The sequence below is a fragment of the Miscanthus floridulus genome, chromosome 10 (genome assembly GCF_019320115.1).
Source record: "Miscanthus floridulus cultivar M001 chromosome 10, ASM1932011v1, whole genome shotgun sequence".
Taxonomy (NCBI): domain Eukaryota; kingdom Viridiplantae; phylum Streptophyta; class Magnoliopsida; order Poales; family Poaceae; genus Miscanthus; species Miscanthus floridulus.
This window is the reverse complement of record NC_089589.1, coordinates 93,955,874-93,977,274: the sequence shown is the minus strand read 5'-3', so window position 1 is coordinate 93,977,274 and position 21,401 is coordinate 93,955,874. Positions and strand designations below refer to the sequence as shown.

At 40.2% G+C, this 21,401-nt stretch overlaps 1 long non-coding RNA gene across 1 annotated transcript; it reads right to left on the bottom strand.

Annotated features, from left to right (window-relative positions):
* Positions 1–4,576: 4,576 nt before the first annotated feature.
* Positions 4,577–6,311, bottom strand: LOC136485122 (uncharacterized). The gene is made up of 3 exons (XR_010766325.1): positions 6,270–6,311; positions 6,008–6,193; positions 4,577–4,694 (listed from the first exon to the last, which is right to left on the bottom strand). It is a non-coding gene; the product is annotated as an uncharacterized lncRNA (long non-coding RNA).
* Between the last annotated feature and the right edge of the window lie 15,090 nt (positions 6,312–21,401).

Genomic DNA, 21,401 nt, shown 5'->3' with positions numbered 1-21,401 from the left:
GAGTTAAAACGAAGTTTTTATAAGGAAAACAAAATCAGTGGAAAATCTATAAATAGATGGATTTAATTCGAATTGAAATAAATGAAAATTAGGATTTTGAATCTGGAGTGGACTGTGGGTTGAAAATTAGCAAATTATAGGGGCTCTTATGCAAAATTTCCAGCCAAAGGGGTATTGGCTGATCTAGACCGTTAGATCTGAGTTGGACGGTGGGGATTAGATCCAGCAGGAGAGAGAGAAATCGGCTACCCGGAACAGAGCCGAGCACGGCGGTCCACCATTACCGACGATGAGAACCTTGCCGGCGCACATGAATCAAGGCCTATGGACCACGACAACGTGAACCGAGAGCTCAGGAAGCAAGAGGAGGCGATGGCGAACTCACCCAAGGGTTTTTTTTGCGGACGAAGACGGGACTGCGGTGACGCTTAGGGTTTGCGGTGTGGCGACTCGGGACGAGGCAGTGACTTGCTCTGAGGCTCGATGGGGAGGCGGCGGTCGTAGGGGAGTCGGTATTTAAGGCCGGGGAGACGTGCGGGGCAAGCCAAAACAGGCGGAGTCGGGGGCGGCGTGGACTCCGGTGGCGGCGGAGAGAGTCCGGGTCGGACACGATGGCGAGGAAGAAGATGGCTGACAAGCAGGCCCGAGGCGTCAGCGGCTCAAGGTGTGGGGCTGGGCTGATAGTGAGACAGAGCAAGGGAGAGGGGAGCGGCGTCCGCACCGCATGCTGGGCCGGCATGCTTACTAGGTCGCGGGAGGGGAGCTGGGCCTGCGTAATTGGACGGAGTGGATCTGGGCTCCAGAGACCTGGGCTTTTGCAGGAAATTGGCCAGTGGGCCAGAATCCGAGAGAGGGAGAAAGAAAAGAAAGAGAGAAAAAAATTCCTTTTCTTTTTCTTGAACACATTTTCAAATCCGAATTCAAATCTAATTTAATTTCTTTTGAAATTTTGATCAAACCCAAACATCACAAAATGAATATGTAGCACCATGTATGCACATACATGTATGTAAACCATATATTTGATTTTATTTTTTACAAAGTTATCATTTTTCTAAATTTAAATGCTCACAAAATGTATAATTAAATCATTTTCTCCTATTTTAAAATCTTGCAAATTTTAGGGTGCTACATGTGCCCTCATTAATTTAAACTTTCCTAGTGTGCCACCTATGCACTATGATGTTAGTGCCTAAGTTCCAGTGCAATGCTCTCTGGTCGCACCGAAAGGGGTTTGTGCTATGATTTCCAATAGTTGCTGAGGCCTTGCTCTAAGCTCTAGTGGACAACCGGAGGGATCTGATGGATGATTCTAAGCTCCAGTGGACCATCAGAGGGATGTGATGGGTGATCGGACCAACCAGATCAGAGCCACCTGGTGAGCATTTAAAAGAGTCTGCAAGCTGCAAACCTTTTTCAAATGAGTAACTCCAATAGATCTCCCACAGGATCACCGCCACCTTTACCATTGAGTTAGCATTTAAAAAAACATTTTTCAATGATTTTCACTTGTTTCTCACCGTGCCACTGCATCTTAATGCAAATGCAAAGTTAGATCACCTCATGGCACTAGATAACTGTATTAGCAACAAATTTGCCCATCTTTATTGTAAGGCTATCTATCATATCAACTCGGCAACTTCATTAAGCACCTTATGGCCGGTGAAATAAAGCCATATGCATATACCTTTGCTTTGCACTTTGTTTTTATCTTTTGCTCTTCTCCTCAAAGAGTTTTTATGCCTCAACTAGCGTTCCATTTCTTCAGTCTTCACTTATTGAGTGTTTGCATCACATGGTCCTTGCCATCTCCTACCCATGGTCTCATGTTGCTCAACTCTAGCTTTTGGACTAAGCCTAACTTTGCATCTGACATGAAACATGTTAGTCCACTAATGTTGTTATTCAATTACCAAAATCCAAATAGGTCTTTCACCTTTCCTTTTCCATTCCTTTCTCTCCTATTGCTTTTTTAGTGAAAATAATTCTAGATGAAGGGCAACATATAAGAACCACAAGAATCAACTCAGGTACTATATTATATGCAATGCCTATAGTTAAGTTAGATTTAATTATGGCTTTAGACTCTAATGGTGCCTAACTAAAGCACACATTGAGTTAATTTTTCTATGTTAACAATGATATAAGTGAAAAATTTAGAAGCATTACAACAATATATTTTAAAATATAGTGGAGTAAGGTAATTTTGGTGCAAATTTATGTAGTTGCTTTATATTATTTTTCAAAATAGCACATATGAGCAATTTGGGTGAAGATTAAGCCGGGTTAACTCTATGTTCTTTTACACGACGGTTATGGCGAGTAATTTATATTAAGATTTAAAAGGTTACTTTTACTTAATAATATTTTGTAATGGGGAATGTGGATAATATTTTGAAAACAGACTTGATTTAATGGCTATTATAGTTAATGGTGATTAAATCATGCCAAATAGATGGCAGTGGCGGCTATTTTTTCCTTTTTTTTTCCCAACGTGTTTCAGTGAGGATCAGCAATGATAGTAAGAAGTAACATCGGAGGCTTGAGTTGACATGCGGAGCTTAAGTTTAAAACTTATCCCCAATGTGTAAAATACTATTCCTCCCCTTTTTCCAGTGCGGAGAACAAAGCTGCAAGTTTAGAGATGTCAACGCCACACCTTATTGGCAAGTTGCATGTTTAAGCGTTGCTTGATGCTGGACAGCTTGCCCATCGTCATCAAACACGCTGACCAAAATGAAACATTTTCTCTTTTTTTATATGACTTCCGTGTTTCCAGTTAACTCATAATATATATAGCAGGCAACATGCAATGGTCTTGGTCATGCGTATCCAAGCCCTCGCTTTGTTTAGGCATGTCAACGTTGTTCTAGCCACATACGGTAGCAATCGATCAACGTTGTCCTAGACATGTAGTAAGTACATGTCAGCAAGTAGTAGTTACGAATAGTAGTTACGTAGATATATAAATGCAACAGGCCTTGTCTAGCTGACACATCATCAGCATGGTGGCTGTTTTTATTTCAGCTGGAGGCGGTAGGCTGACTACAAGTTAATTAATCTTACTAGAGGTGGCTGTGCAGAATCTTAACATCGTCACGTCGTTTCTTGCATTGCAGCCGAGATGGTCATGTCGTTTCTTGCAGTCGCCACAAATGGCCATCTTTATTCAAAGCAGCCAACCGCAAGCCACACGCACTCTAGTAAAGTAGAAGGCCGAAGGCAAGCTAGAGTTTGCGTTTCTGTGGGCTCGTTGCCTCGGTCACGTGTAGAGCAGGATCGCAGATCCCCCCCCCCCCCCCCCCCCCCCCCCCCCCCCCCTGTCTCTCTTTCTTATTTTTTCTCTTTTGTTCTTTTATTTATTCTTTCTTTTCTTTTAATTTGTTGCCTGTTATTTAGTTACTCTGTTTCATTTTATTTTCTTCCTTCCATGCATGTTTGAAGTTTACGTTCTTTTCTTTTGTATTTTCTCTCTTTGTTTCTTTATTTACTACCATACTTCTATAACTAGATTAGCATTTGACGACATTTCATTTTTTTTTACAAAACATGAACATCTAGAGCCACTTGTAGCACGGTGGTGACCTAGCCGGCTAGGTTCGGTCCCTCTGGTCTTGCTCCAATTAAGGTGGGAGTCTCTCCTACCACTACAAACTTCTAACCCTTGCGCAACGACGAGAAAACGTTGCAATAGGCCCAATTTTGTTGCAAAAGGTAGTTCATACCACGAAATCGCGTTCGTTGGCAATGGTTGCAAAAAGTTACGTTGCAATAAGAACTTGCAACCGTTGCTAGTTTGGCGTTGCAAGAGTTAGCTTTTCTTGCAACGTTGCCAAGCATTGCAATAGGACGTTATCGCAACATTCATTGGCGTGGCAATACGAGCACTTGCCACGTTTGTCTTCATAGCGAGAGGGGGTAAATACAACGAGCGATAGTGTGGCAATAGATTTTTGTTGCCACGCTATAATTTTGTTGCTTAAGGTGTTGTTGCCACGACCGTTGTGCCATGGCAAGTAAATCATTTGCCACGCAAATGTAATCGTTGCGAGAGAGTATACATTATTGCCACGCTTGTCTTGGCGTGGCAATAGTATCATTTGCCATGTAAATTTATCCGTTGCGAGATACCGTTCATTATTGCCACGGCCGCGTTGCCGATGCAACAGTATCATTTGCCACGCAATTTTATTCGTTGTGATATACCGTTCATTATTGCCATGACCTCGGTGCCGTTGCAACAGTAGAATTTGCCACACAATTTTATTCGTTGCGGAAGATTAATTGTTATTGCAACAATAGTCATGTCGTGGCAATAGTATTATTTGCAACGTAAATAAGTCTGTTGCCATACAACATATTGCCACGCATCACGGCTCGTAGGTATAGCTTTTATTGCAATGCTAGTAACATTTAATTTTGGTTTAATAAATCATCATTGCAAATCAATAAACCATATCAAAAGCAATTGCACCCACATATATTAATTATAATTAATCATTCAATATGTTGCCAAACCCATGAAATAGTAGCTAAAATCATAAATGAGTGTACAATTAACTCATTATTTGACAACTTTACAAACTTCCTAACATCTATGCAGCACTTGAGAAATTCCTAGCAGCCCAACATGTCATCTCCTCGGCTATGTCCTCGCTTGATTATGAGCCTCCCACTGAAACCTTGTCCACCTACTGCCAAAAGAATATGATTGGGATATTAGAACAATATTAAGTTTACTAATTTTTGCACAAATATAAAGAGATGAAGATATAAAATGGTTCTAATTTCTAATTTCATATACAAAAGCCATCAACCAAGCTTTTGCATAGTTGAAGTTCTACTGCAATTCTGTAAATGAGCAAATGTTGTCGGTCTAGTTGCTGCAATTCCTTTTTCCATGAAAAAGATGGAAGTCATGTTCCATTGTTCTAGAACCACAAACGTATGAATCAATTTCTAGTTTTACTCAAATTCTTACTATATGCTTATTACAATTATGTTTTTCCATGAAAATAGCATTCTGTGTTTTCACAATAACTTGATATTTTGTTCTCTACTTTCTCAATCTTTATTTTGGTCTCTGTATATCCCTCTCTTTTCAGAGTTTAAATGTTGTTCAAGATGTCAGCAATCCTTACTCCTTGGAAGCGTAGATGGCTAGGAATTTTAGCAAAATTTCATTGTAAGTATAGGTCGATTATATAAGTTCAATTGACTTTACAAATGATAATCTATATTTTTTTTGCAGGCTACATACTGAAGGCATGATTCTATTGGGTAATACAAGTTTTTGTAGCAGTCTAGCAGACACATGCAGCTGTGTTCCATTTGATTGCATTATAAGATGTATGCATTCTCTTTTGCTCTTTATAAATTCTGCTAAAAGAAGTAGAGTCTATCAGCAAGCCTTGGGGAGGGATGGAGAAGAAAATATGGCTTTGATCCTATCCATCGTGGCCTTTTCAACGGATCAGATGCAGCTACTGCATATGTTACAGTAGCAGCTGCCTTCTCTGAATTTTTAAGGTAGCAGCAGTTTAGTTGATTAGAAAAATCATAACTTGAGTTGTAGACAACGAAAAATTATATTCTTTAACAATACGGAAAGCCCATGAAATTCTCTACATCTTTCTAGTTATTTGTTAAATAAGATTCTGCAGTTATCATGGTCAAAAAACACAAACACCCACTGCTGTCCAGACCAAGGTCAAAACCTGACCGGCTACTTTCAAAATTCATAACTCTAATTCTCTAGGTCTAAAATCATGACCTTTCACGACGACAAACATCTCTAAACCCTCTACAACTTTTGTATTATCAAGTATCATAGAAAAGGTAGATTACTACTCAGAACAACTCACCCAATCAAACCTGCACAAGCTGCAGTTTTCAGCATGCATGTTCAATGTATTTTCTACATTTCCTAGTTCAACAAGGAAGGTCACATTTGATAAAATTTCATTAAATCATGCAAGAATTTAGATTCCAATTAGCTGGTTGTTACCTTCCTCCTTTTGGGATTATTTCTTGTCCTATTCATCAGCTGCTGTGAAGTGATATATGTCTTCGATGCAGTCACATTTGCAGTGTTTTCGTTGAAAAGAGCTCTGCTGGGAGGTGCAGTACTTCTAGTGGAGCGAGTAGGTGCTGGTGCACCTTTTTGTACGGTGACAACGCTTCCAGGCTGAGTCTACAAACATCAAGTTGTTTGATCTATTTTAGCTACAGTTCAAGGTACATGGAACATAGTGAAATAATGTCATTACCTCCTGTAACCCATCTTCATTTTCATTTTCATGTCCACCGGTTGAAAATTAAGTTAAGTGAACTTTGCTTACACAAACTTTGGTCCACACAAACTTAACAATGCTTGAAAATGATCCTGGGGGTTTTCTCGGAAGTTCAATGAGACTACCAAGACAATCGGCGAATTCCTTGGGTTCACTTGTGAGACTCCTAGTCTCGGACGTACTAGGTCAATGCATGACAAGTTAGTCTTTGTGGCTATAATGCCACCCAATCATCGTATTGCTTGAAAAAACATAACATAATCTTTGTATGTAGTGTGGATTAGAATCCAAATCCATATATAGAAATCCAAATAAAATCCATGAAAATATCCAATTTCCAATTGTACTCCAATACAAAGTGACTAATATCCAATACAATCCAATTTCCTTAAAGTCCAAATCCATCTAATGTGATCTAGTAATAACAAGACTATTATAGCTACATGTTGATCTTATGTCAAAACATGGACCTTAGAAATGAAACATGCATACATACCTTAAAATTTTAACAAAACCGACTAAAATATGTTGAAATGAGTTAATACAAACTGCTCGCTACTTTGTGCAGATCGGTACAACTAGATGTACTCATGGGCTCCATGCCATAGAGGTCGAAGTGAATCAAACATACAAAATTTAGGTGTCATCCATATTTAATATACTTGGCAAGTTTAAATGTCGTTTTTTAAGCGACTTAACATGTACATGTGTCATTAAAAATTTACTCACTCTTAGAAAATCATATTATCACTCTAAGAATATCACTCAAATTATACGAATTTTTTTAAAATAATTTATTTTTGTAATTTGGTCTGATATTTCCGATATATTCCTGTTTAACAAGCACATGTGTCATTAAAAACTTACTCACTCTTAGAAAATCATATTATCACTCTAAAAATATCACTCAAATTATACGAATTTTTTAAAATAATTTATTTTTGTAATTTGGTCTGATATTTTCGATATATTCCTGTTTATCCTATTTGTCCATGACCTCCGCTAAATTTTTATTTCCGATAATGAAAATCCTCCAACCATAGTGCTTATCTAACAAGCCAATTGTTTGCTTTGTCTTTTTTCTAAGAATTTATTCAAGTTTTATATGAAAAAGTGTCAGAATAGTCTTCATTCTTAATTTCTTATAGTTATTTATAACAAAATTTAGACATTGCTTCCTGTGTAGAAATAAAAACTCCCGTTGGCTGGACAAAAGGCATGTATGAAATAAAAACAACAACCGATATAAAACATTGTATTTTTTCTGCTAAGTTTGCATAATAACAAGAAAAGAGGGAGTAAATTTATCAAGTTAGTATGAAATGAAATAAAAAAAACAACTTAGCTCCAAACATAATATTTTGTGTCGTTTTTTTTTCCAATTTCTTGTGGCATGCCTTCGCTTCCGGTCCTCTTGCGTGTCTCCTTTTTGTTGGCATATATATACCAAAGAACGGGGAAAAAAAGAAATCCCTCCTCTCCCGCCCGCATCTCCTCCTCCCCCCCTGTTGAAAATCTCAACAAAAATCTTCATCTCCGCACCTAAAATTTTTTCATACCCGCCCAATCTTCCTCACCAAAATCTGCCGCCGCCGGCCTTCTCCCGTTAGAATCCCGTGCCACTCCTTCCCTTCACCAAATTTCCTCCATCGCTTCCCCAGCGGCCTCCTCTCTCGTCCACCAAATCCCCTGTCGCCGCCCCTCTACGACTCCCCTCCCCAACACCCCTCGGCGACGCCCCTGCCACGGCCGTTCCACGACATCCCTGCATGCCCCGGCCCCTCCGCGGCATCCCTGCTCTGGCCCCTCCGCGACGGACCTCTTGAATCTCCACGGCGGTAGGCAGCAAGCTGCGTCGCACAGCACCAGCACGGCAGGAAGCCATCCCCCATCTAAGTAAGACCCTTCCCCATTGACAAACCCTCCTCCCACCCATCCCCCCCTCTCCCATCTACCTTCCTGAGTTTCATGAATGCAGTGTTTAGGTTATGCACTTGCTGAGGAGGAAGGTGAAGGCAGGCCAATGGCGAGAGGCGACCTTCTTCAGTGAACCGATTCGCGTCATGGTGGCGAACTACCTCTGCCATTGATGCTCCGATGATTGGCGATTATATGCAGGTCACTCTTGCTATATCTTCTCCTAAGAAAATAATTAAAGAGGTGAAATCGTTCCTTGATTTTTATTTGTTAATGAATGGATGCAGTGGAGCAGAAATTACAAATGTACACTGATACTGTGTGAGCAGCAATTAGTTGCAGCTTGACCTCCTGTCTTTGCTTGCGATTCAGGTTAGCATTGTCAAATATATGGATCTATGCATGCTAGATTTGGTATTTGGAAGTTTTTGGACTCCACCGGATAAACGAACCCCCCACAATACAATGAGTACCTGATGTCACCAAATGATTATATGCTTGCCAGGCCAACGATTCTAGAAATTTAGATGCTCTGTGCATGTATCAGTTATCAGTTATCACACCTGTTAATGGCATTATAGAGTTCTTTCATTTGAGACAAATGCAACAATGATAGGCATGTTCCATATCTAATTGATGTAGACTATTGAGTCTTGGATGCAGCAGCACATATTTTGCATACTATTTCTTTTACAGCTTTTGTTGCAACTTGATAGTTCAGACCCTGGTTAGATAGGTCTTTTACCCATTAAGATTTTCATTGTTGGAATAACTACCAGGAGTCCAGGATTGCAGGAACCACAGAAGCAAGCTTTCTCCCATGCAAGGAGTGTTTTGTGAGCGTTGGCTGTAAGAGATCATTGAAATATAAATTACGGAAACTGAGACCTGAGATATGCATCCTGTCCCTTGAAAGTTGAAATATACATCATTTCCTGTAAGAACTGAAGTTAACCTGAAACTAAGAACTGAAGTTACTCTGGTGGTTGTCTGATAATAAAGCTGCAACCTGATCATTGCAAGTTTTTTTTATTTACTGATTTCCCAATTTTTGATATGCAACATGTTCAAACCTTGTACAGTTGATTAAATTCATAATTAAGCATCCTGTCAATTATATCAGAGCCAATCTCAACATATATTCATATGTTTGGAAGAAAAAAGAGGTTTCATCTATTAATTTGTGGATTCTTGCATGCACATAGAAGGGCAGGCCTGGTGCAAGCGGTAGAGTCTTACCGCCTGTAACCGGAAGGTCCCAGGTTCGAGTCGCGGTCTCCTCGCATTGCACAGGCGAGGGTAAGGCTTGCCACCGACAACCTTCCCCAGACCCCGCACAGAGCGGGAGCTCTTTGCACTGGGTACGCCCTATTCTTGCATGCACATGTGGCGAATAACACATATTTGCAGCTCACCATAGTTCAACCGTGCTGCTCCAAATTCTACCTGTATGTGTTCAGATCTGCTCTAAAATCAGGTTTTGTGATGTAGCTACTGCAGTTGCTGTTTTGAGCACCATAATATAAGCATATAGAAATAATTTATGTTAACTGATTTTTTCCAGTACCTGTATATATATTGTAGATTCAGAGGTATTATATATCCACAGTATATTGCATTTGTCTATTGTTCTTCACAACATAAAGACACTTTTCTCTGGTCCCGTATTTTTTATTTCATATCTGATCAGTAAAAATTAGTAAGCTGTTTGGAAGTATATCTGAGTCTTAGCTGGAGGTAACAATGTTTAGTTATCCTTAATTGTGAAGATTGATGACACTAAAGAGTTATCTGTTCATATGTGCTAATGTGCATGTATATAGATAAGCTTTTGTCTAACTGAACAATATATGTGTTGCTCGCTGTCTTGCTAACTTACTGGTATGCTGTTGCAGGTTTTACTTCAGCTGCCATTTCCTTCTACATGCTGTTACTGATATTTTGTTTTGACATGTTTTGTGGTAGGAGTTAGAATCCTTTGACCATTGGATGGATAAGCGAGTGCAGGCAAGCAATGTCTTCAATGATGTTGGGCATATATTCTGCAATAATTCATTGAAAACAAATGTACTATTATGATTCATTATTCTAGTTACAAAATTTATATTTGGAATTTGTCAATACACTTCTTGGCATATTGAATGGCCAGCAAGATTGCTTTAGGTAACATGGTTTGCATAGCTTGTTGACCAATGGCATCAAATAACTTTATATGAGATGAGCTTCCTGGATAATTATTGAATAATAGGTCATTCTGTGCTTTCCAATTGACAGGGTCATACAAGTATTGAGAAGTTGGATAATTTGTCTATAGTTTTTTTATTTTTCTACAGAGATTTATGTATGATTTGCGGCTATGCTAAATGGATACTTATATGAATTGAAAGCTAAGGAGTAGTTCTGTGGGCATGGTACATCTACTGTGCCTTAATTGCAATCTTTTTCATCAGCAGAAGGTTCACCATTACCTCTAGCATTGATGAAACTCTCATCAAAGCCTCTTACTAACAAATGTTTGAACTTTAGTTTTTGTTAAGTATGTCAAGCAACGACACCTTGTACATGGTCCATCAAATGCATTGTTAATAAATTTTTTGAATCCTTCTTGCCACTCATCTGTTTGACTGAGATATACGCATCCAACTTTGGTCATCATAAGGCTGGTTTTTGCACACAACCTAATCAAAAGAGTGCCAATTAATAATAGGACCATGCAAAACTAAAACCACTAGTGTGATGCTGCATCAGAAGCATACCTAAATTGTCGATGCCGAGGTCTGAGATGAGTTGGGAGATTATTGCCGCCGCGCACGTAGTACCAAGGTGCCCGCCTTCTTCATGCCATTTTTGATAACGTGATCTGCTTGCTGCCTCCTAGTTCATGACCTCTTGTGTGTGTAGAAGGAACGAGGGCAAGTGGCAGCACTTCGTGTGCAAGACGGGCAGCGCCTCATGTGTAAGGGGTCATGATGCATATGATCGATGAGGCAATTTTTCTTTGTGCCTACCTCAGTTGCGGTTAGATGTCCTTGACTTTGGACCGTATGCAATCATAGAAGTTACAAAGGCCCATGTAAATACATGGGTTGTGATACAAGCTGCTATTGCCACGATATTTACTGCTATATAGCAACAACTAAGCACTGTGGCAATACAAACTTAGCTATTGCAACAATTAAGGGTTTTGTTGCTATATGTACAAACTTATTGCAACGCAAGCAAACTATTACATACAACGAAACTTATTCGTTGCAACATAGACATGCAATCGCAACCATCAACTAAAGCGTTGCAATATCATCTTAGTATTGCAACACCAATAAAACTATTTGCAACGCAAATCAAAGCGTGGCAACAGTGACAACTTATTGCAACTGTTCTACAATTGGTTGTGATAACACTTAGTTTTCGCAACGATCTCTATACTTAGGGCCACGAAACAATTTGCGTGGCAAAAATCTCATCTATCACAACTGAAAGTGCAAATGGTTGCGATAACACCCCCTGTTGCAACGAAATCTTGTCGTTGCGACAAAAAAGCGTGGCATAAGGGTCAGAAGTTAGTAGTGTACAGTGACCCTAACAAACTAGAAATTTGAGCATCATTAACCGAAAACATTTTATTTTAAACTTAAACAATTTTCTAATGAAGCTGGTTTTTTTTTTCTTGCAAAATAGAACTATTTTGTCTTGAACCTGGAAGAAGCTTGTCCTGAACCTAAAACAATTTCTCCTGAACCAAGACCATAGTTCATGTTGTTGCTTGCTAGATCATAATTTTGGTTCGTACTATTCCTTGATATATCAAATAATACCCTAACTAACCTGCAGCTAGGTTCGTGCTCTTATTGTATATCATACTACTTTGATGCAGCTAGTTTGATGATTTACTTATATATTATTACTTGGGAAGTCACTACCCGAATTTTAAATTACCTTAAGTGCAACGGCCAAGAAAAATACCTAAACCGCCAAGGAAATAAGAACATCTCTAAGAGTTTCCAAAACTCACTCTCAATCTTGATTTTTTTAGAAAGATTGAGAAAACTGCTCTCCAACAACTCCCTATCTCAACCCCCGATTTTTCCGATCGTGGGAAAATCGACCCATCGTGCGGAAATATACACGCACATATCGATCAGCCAATTTGGAGGTGGAAGGACGTGGGTTAGAATAAAGAGTAAGACATGGTTCCTAATGCAAATGTGCAGGAGACAAAGCCACTATGATGGGATGAAACCCCTAAAAAATCTTGACAAACCCGCAACTAGTGATGAAAAAGAAATTCATTTAAATGCAAGAGCTAAAAATTGCTTGTTTGAATCTTTTAACATGGACATTTTTAACCAAGTGTTCACCCGAACTAAAGCAAATGAAATTTGGTTAAAATTGCATGCGCTCCATGACCGTACAAGTAATGTCCATAAGTTAAAATATTACCTAACTAAACAAACCTGTGATTATTTTAATATGAAAGAAAATGAGCTTGTTAGAGATATGTACTCTTGGTCGAATTTAATTACCAATGAGCTCAATTCTATTGGACTAACAAAGCTAGGTGATATAAACATTGTGAGGAAGATTATCTCTTTGCTACCACATAACAAATATAAAGCATTAACACCATCCTCCACAACATGGAGGACTTGAGCACAATGAACCCCAATACTTGTCATTGGCAAGCTAGTGGAATTTGAGATGTCATGGAAGATGGCTCTAGAAAAAGCCGCTTTATCTAGCAACATCATAGCTCTCACATGAGATGAGCGCAAGAAGATGAAGGGCAAGCAAGTCGGGACAAGCTCAAGCTCATGTTCCGCAAGTCAAAGCAACTCGAATGACGAAGAGGAGAGGGCCTGCATGGAGCTCAATGCAGAGGACGAAGTGGAGAGGGCCCGCACGGATCAGAGCTCGGCGTAGTGGATCTCGATGACGAGGAGAGGGCCTGCATGGAGCTCGGTGCGGTAGAGCTAGGGTTTGTTGCGGCCCTCGATGGAGCTCCTCAGCTCAAAGGACAAAGAGGCACACAGAGCTCGGTGCGGAGGATGAAGAGGAGAGCTCGGCGCGGTGGATATCAATGATGAGGAGATGGCTAGGGTTCCCTAGGGCCCTGACGGAGCTCCTCGGTGTGGAGGATGAAAAGGAGGGGTGGGGAGAGCTTGGAGCAGGGGAGTGGGCAGGGACAGAACTCAGCACCAGTGATGGCGGTGATAGACAGCGATGGCGAAAAAATCTAGCAGCCCTACGGGGTATGAAGAGCATGACCGGCGGACATAGAAAATTCAGAACAGAAGAGCACGTATTTATAGTGAAAGATTAATAGAGGTGGGTTCTTATGCAGCCCGCCTCCATAAAATGTTCTTCATTAATATTAATGGAGGCGGGCAACATTAGATGCCCACCTCAACAATTTCATTAAAATTTTGTTTATTTTGAAATGTGTAAATTAATACTTGTTAAATGTGTTTCAAATCTTTTAAAATGCTTTTAAAATGCTTATTATTTATTAATACTTGTTAGATGCTTATTGTATATTTTTTAAATCTTTTTATTTTCTAAATGCTAATTTTAACTTGTTAATTAAATACATGTTTCATTTGTTTGAATATAAATCACATACTTTTAAAAAATGAAGCACTTAACAGAAACGATGCATACATAATAACTTACAAAACTTTTTATTAATTGTCACTACGTTATTGCATATATATGTGTGGCATATATATCATTTTACTATAGGCGCGCCCATGGTCTTTCGCTCACGGTCGTTGCGGGCCTAGGGCACATCACCTTGGTCCGATTGAAGTGGGCTTCTATGACCTTGATCTTCTATGGATGATCAGTAAAGAGCCCGAGCACATCATAGTTGTTATATTCTTTGGGGCTCTGGAACCCATCAGCTCCCACAATCTTCTGCTTTCTGGAGACAACCATGTGCCTCTTGTCATTCCTAGGCATGACATAGTAGGCTACTTGCATGACGTGACTTGCTATTTCCCACTGATCATCTTTGTACCAACACTGTCGAGCTAGCTCTATGGTGTTTAGCCCAAACTTGACCACGAGAACCCCCCTTCTTCTTGACCCAGTGGCACCAAAAGATGGGTATTTATAGGTCACCGCTGTAGTCAAGTTCCCATATCTCTTTAACCTACCCAAAGTATGTCCTGCACTGTCCCATTGACTCGTTGATGCCCTCATATCGAACACCACTATTCTGTGTCACGCTCTTCTTGTCCTTCTCTTTTGTGTGGAACTTGTATCCATTGATGTCATACCCTTGCCACGAGGTGATTTGGGTGGACAGGCTAAACACAAGCCTCACAACAGTCTCATCATCATCTGATTCTCCATGGGGTATGGCCTGCTCCTTGAGCCATGCCGTGAAACTAATCTTGTGCTGATAATGGACCCATACCTCGATGCAAGCTCCATGAGCAGTGCAGATGTCCACTAGGTGCTTCTCAATGTAGGGTTCCATGACCACTAACTAATGAAGGATGCTATGATGAGCTTGTTTAACCATTCTGAGCTCTATATCGGTGCATATTTTCCTTCCCATGCATCCCATTCCTGAGGTTCTGCCTTCATGCTGAGGGACGGGGAGCCCAATCACCCTTCCATCTTGGATGTATTTGGTGTAGCAGTTCATGGCCTACTTAGTTCTATATGCCTCGATCATAGAGCCCTTTGGGTGACCACGGCTAAGGACGTATATGTTGATTGTCGACATGAACTGCTTGCATGTCTAGGTACATAGGGCCCATTTCCTATATCAGATCCACCATGTAAGACAGTGGAAGCACATCTTGAGCTGGCAAAGAGTCTTTGCGATGAAGGCTTTCAGGGTTGGCGGCTCAGCTTCATCGATGATCTTCTAGGTGATGCGGTTAAAGAACTAAGACATTCGTGTGATGACCATCTTCACGTACTCTGGATCGATAGCCCTGGTAACAATTGGAAGGAACATTGTCAGCATGACATGGCAGTCATGTGAGTTGTAGTTTCCCATTGTGGAGGTCTTTCATCGAGACCAGGCTCTTAATGTTGGAAGACAAACTAGTTGGCAACTTGACACCCCTAAGCCACTAGCACACAACCCTCTTCTCGTCTTTCATCAGGTTGTAGCTAGCACCTAGAAGGTTGACTTTCCTATTCTAAGGTGGTTCCGGGTGAAGGTCTGGTCTGATGCCCTGGTTGACAAGATCCATCCATGACTTTTGACCATCCTTCGTCTTTCCCTTGATGTCTAGCAAGAGACCAATCATGCTTTCAAAGACATTCTTCTCCAGGTGCATGCAATCGATGGGATGGGGCGTATCTAGCTCATTCCAGTATGATAGATACTCGAAGAAACTAGACTTCTTCTTGAAAGGAATGACTATAGGAGGTGGTTCCTCCGTATTATCCCACTTTCTCTTCCTTGTTAGGTCCCTCTACTTTTTCTTCCTATTTCTGAACTCAACCTCCATGTCCTTCACAAAGCCAAACACCTATTCCTCGTACCTTGTCTATTCTTGCACTAGTTCAATAGGTTGCGGCCCTCGTCCTTATTGTCAAAGTACCTATTCATCACAACTAATCGATACTTGAGCCCTCTGGCGTGAAATTGCATGTGCCTCATGTACACCATCTTATTCGATCCCTTAAGGTAAGCGTACCAGGTACCGTTAAGGCAAACTACGCAGCCAATTTTCCCTATGATCTGTCCCGACAGTAAAAAAGACTAGGGTAATCAATGATGGCAACAAAGATGATGGTTTTTAGAGTGGACTTCTTCTTTAGGGATGCATCCATCATGGTGATAGTTGGTATTTATTAACTTGTTACTTGTTTTAAGTAGCCACCTATTATATGCCTAAATCTCTTAGCATTACTTGTACTAGGTTGTCATCCCTAATGACGGTGCCAAAGATGCTTGTTGATTTTACCTAGCATTACTACAAGAGTGATACTAAGTAGTTCTTATCATTTCATGTGACTAGAAAGAATATATAGACATGAAAAGGAAATCTACAAGTGCACAGATAATATACCATTGTAGCACTTCACCCAAAAAGTATTCTAGGTATCATTATTTATATTTTTACCACATGGAAGGTCTAGCATGGACATGTATTGATAACTTATACTATTGATGGAGAAGTAAACCATAACCAATATTCTACTCATAATAGGGGTAAGTCATAGGATAAGATATATATATGAGAAGTATTGATCAATGATAATGATAAATCACTCAGAGTACTCCTTTTATGGCATTAGCATGGTCAGGTAGAATATTAGAGGAATAATTCCTAAGTCATTCTTAATTACAAGTCAAAGCATACATTGTTTAGTGCAATTATACCTAATAGTCATTACTAAGATCATCGTCATATCTACACAAGGGATATTACTAAGGAAGATTAAGAACAGAGCTTGTCTTCCTTTGTAACCACATCCTACGTGCACCTACATTTGGGGAGTGGACTACAAAGGACTCAACGGGAGTGTCATGTCTGTGATCTACACATGACCTGGAATATAGGGTGTATCCATAGGTAAACAACGCATAAGCACCACGCTTACACAATGTCGACCACCCACCCATGGATCCTTAGAGTGAGCGCTATACAAACTCATGCATGAACATGATGATAATCCAACTATACTAAGCATATAATCAAAGTAGACGACGAACATGATAATGAAGAACATAAATGAGATGAATATTAATATTGACATAATAATTGTAGCAAGCATATAAAAGTAATGGAGATACAAAAGAGAGGGGGTACAAAGATTATACCAAACCATGCTCTTGACATGATTAGGAATCCAAGCGAAGCCTGCTTGCCTCCCTCTAGACCTAGCCTAACTAGCAATGCCCTAAAATATGGCGGAGCTCAGAGGATGATTAGGGTTTCTATCTTCTCAAATGACTTATATATCTCAGGGGGCGGTAGGGGCTGGTATATATAGGCTGGAGCGTCCAACGTGAGCCCTTGGATCAAACCGACTTAAAGGACGATGAAGATGCAACTAGGAGGCAGTGGAGAACTGACATTGCGACGTGGAGGTGGACAGTGGGCCTAGGGGCCAGATGGCCTATAGGTGGGGCCGACCGACCCCACCTAGCAGCCACTCAGGCTCCGCCTCGGTGTGGAGTCCTCTCAAGTCTTCTGGTGTCCATTTTGCTGTGGATAAGCATGATTAAATCTGACATGTAGGTCCACCTTGATGGTTTTCTGGATAAACCCTACAGAAAATACAGATTTACCAAAACTCATGGAATTTGTTATTTTAAACCCCTAGACCTTCATTGGTGATTATATTTATGCCCTTATGCATGTTATATTGATGGTTTATAATGGTTGTTAAACTACCATCAACAAGCTCCCCTAAGTTTTACCTTTGCTAGTCCCTTAGGAAAGCTAAACTTAGCAAATGGATCAGGAGTTTAAGGATTTTGAAAACATTGATGCAACTCCTCAAAAGTATAGATGTGTTCAAACAAGAATTCTCCTCTAGATTAGAATAAACTGATCTGACTTTCAAACTCACCTATATTACCTTCAACCATGGTGCTTTTTAACCTTCACTTCGGTCTTGAGCAATTGAAAGACAGAATGATCAAGTCAAGCACTGTGTCCTAAGTTCTTTATTCAACCATTATTCTAGAGTTTTTATAGATTTTCAAAATAAAACTCAGAGCTTCCTTTGTATGACACTCTCAAGTCTCTCAATATATGTGGTATTTCTGATACTCACCAAGGCAATAGTGGTGTTATGCCTTTCTCTTCCTACAACTAAGGCTTATGTGGAGCTCAAAGGAGCGGAGAAAGCATAAAAGAGCATACTTGTAATACATATATTGTAAAGTCAAACCTTGGATCCAAAGAGAGTTGAGTCATACAATCAAATCAGGATGTGCATGTGTGTGGATGTATGGGGTGGATATATATGGTGGCTAACCTATTTCAACTATTGTCGCACCTGGTTTTAAGAACAAAACCAGATACACACCATATGTGAGCCCAGGAAGTCAAATCTCACATATAGCTACAAATAAGGGTAATATCAAATGACAATGCTTAAATACATAGCATAATAGTATAAAGATTATAACCTCAGAGTATAGACAGTGGAAAGACAACTCTGATCTTCAGGCAAAGACTCCAAATCCACAGGGATAACTGACTGGTTGATCACAAGCCTAATTCCTCCAAACTCAAGCAATCTGGTACCCATCAAGGATTTTTATCCAAATAATTGAAAAATAAAGCAAGCATAAGTACATGTCGTACTCAACAAATATAATATGGGGCTCATGAGGCTCAAAAGGCTGACATTGGTTTAACTGCGATTAGCTTTTAATTGTTACAATTTTAGCATAGGAGTAGCAACAAGTTTATCACAAGCCCATAAACACATGATCAGGTAAACAAGAACAATCAATAGCATAAACAGTAATCTTTGGTGAGCATCTTCATTATCAGTATCATCTATGTTCATCATCATTAACCATTAGTGATCATCTATTCTATAAGGGTTCCAAGACCGCTCGTGACTGTGAGCACGACTGATATACTAGTTTTACACTCTGTAGAGGTTGTACACTTTCACTGTGAGTCGTGATTTACCCTTTCGCCTAATGTCGCGAGTCTCTTGACCCACTACCAAGGAAGGTCGGCAGGGTTTACTATGAAGTCTTTCAAAGGTTCGTCTAACAAGTTAGGGCCATTAGATTCACTCGGCAAACAGATATAGAGCCCCCTTCCTGATGGCACAATAACGCGTAGCCTATACTCAATTGGACAGAGGTCGCACTATACCTGATTCATCAAGCCATTCTTACGCCAATAAAGGTAACCACTAACAAGCTAGAAAAGGTCCTCATACTGAGCTAAAGCCCGAGCCATGTAGCCCTCACAGCTGTACTATAAGTTCCGGATGATCACTTACAGATAAGTCCTTAGGGAGAGGAATCTAGAGCACCATAAAAATAGCCCAATGCTCTAGCCCCCTTGTTCCATGTTGCTAAAAAGCATCTTTTAGTGTTTATTCATATACCATTAGTCAAGTTACAAGATCATGGCTTTAGTTGAGCACTAGCAAAGCTACCCAATGCAATAACCCAAAGGTGTCAAGGCACAAGTACAAAAGACTAGGATATCCTTAGTGGTACTCAAGGTAGACACATGCAATATGAATTAAGTGATTAAAAGTGAATAGATAACAAGGATGGTCCCATGCTATACTTGCCTTAAACTTAGATCCTTCTTCAAGTCCAAAACTTCAAAGATCTACTTCTTGATTCACCACGTATAACTCACCGACGGGACAAGATCATAAAGCACCACACAAGCATTCATGTAATCATACACAAAGCAAACAATAGATCTAAATTAGAGCAGTACACCAAATGTAAAATCAAGATGAAAAGTTTGTAAAACGAATCTACGTCTCGCTACGAACACACAGACGCGAAAAGCACACTAATCGGAGCTACGGTTGAAAAGATACAACTACCGAGAGATCTACTCATAAAACTATTAGCTTCATGTGTTTTAATTATATAAAAACATATATAATATATTTTATAGATAATATAATTTAAGTCAAATTGAGGTTTGAAATATAATACTAAAGTAAAACAAATCATATTTTATTTATAAAATATAGTTACATAATTATTAATCAGGATATGATTTAAACCATAAAATTTCAGAAATAGTAATATGGTAACCATTGTAACTAATGCGTAGATCTCATCGCTATGAATCTAGCGCAACTTGAACAGGCCCAATAGGAGTTAAAACATCGAAGATATGAATTAAACAAGATTTCCTTTAATAAAATAATAGATTAAATCCAACCTCGAATTTTAAAAGTTGAAAACACATCTAAAAGTAGTATGAACATGTAGATTATGAAATTACGAACCTAATGCAAGTTGAACGGGTCAAATCGGAGTTAAAACAGAGAAGTTATGGCTAATACAAAATCCAGTCGCAAAACTGTAAATAGCTGAAAACGTATTTTGGATCTAAACCGAAGATACTACGCTTTCCAAAGAACAAAACAAATTCAAAAAAAGTGCTATGGACTGTGGGTTTGAAAATGGAAAACTAGAGGGGCTCTTTTGCAAAATTCCTAGATGAAGGGGTATCAAGCTATATCAACTGTTAGATCTTGATCGGACGACGAAGATTAGAGGAGGGAGGAAGAAGGGGCACGACTGGCCAGAATAGTAAAGCCAGCGTGGTGGCGCGCCATGGCCAGTGACGGAGCACGTCGGCGAGACTCGAAAATGGCCTACAGTGCACAATTTTCAATGGGAAAGGCACGAAGTGGAAGAGGAGGTTGAGGCGAGCTCACCTAGGGATACCTCGGCGGCGGAGAAGGAGCAAGGCGGGTGCTGTGCTTGGCTAGGCGATGGTGGACGGCGGCGTGAGCTCGCTAGGGCAAAGGTGGCTCGGTGAAGGTGGTTGCGGGCGCTCGGGCGATGCGGTTCGAGTGGGATAGGGAGGCCGTGAGCATGGGCATCCAGTATTTAAGGCCTCAGAGCCTTGGGAGGCACGGCAAGTGGAGGGAGACGTGGGTGGGGCGGACATGTCGGCGTGATCTTGTTTGGAGCGGGCTCGGTGCGGAGAGGAAGAAGGCCCTAACAGCTGGGACCCAGCTATCAGCGGATGGAAAAGAGAGAGCGCAACGTAGACCTAGGCCAGGGCAAAGCTGCTGGGCCGACACGGACAGAGCTAGGCCACGAGCGTGGAAATGGCCACGGGCGCGAAGAAACAGAGAGGCAGGCCGACCTGGGCTTTGGCCCGAGTGGGAAGGAGAGGGGAGAATGCTAGGCTACCAGCCCACACGGGTGAGAGGAAGAGGGAGACAGGGAGAGGGCTAGGCCTTTTGGCCAAAAGAGAGAGAGAGAGAGCATTTTCCTTTTTAATTTCTTTTCAAATCCAATTCAAATATGAACCAAATCAAATTTGAACACAGTTTAAAATACATTTTCCAGTTCAAATAAAAATGAACAATTTTGGGTAAGTTCCCAAAAATAAATTTTACAACTTTTAAAAATACTTTTATTTTCAAATTCTCTTTTTCTTGAAAGCCATTTTTAATTTTATTTGCTAAAGCAATTTAAACCATTTTAAATTTTCCATCAAAACCACTCAACCAAATAAATCAAATGCAAAGGCA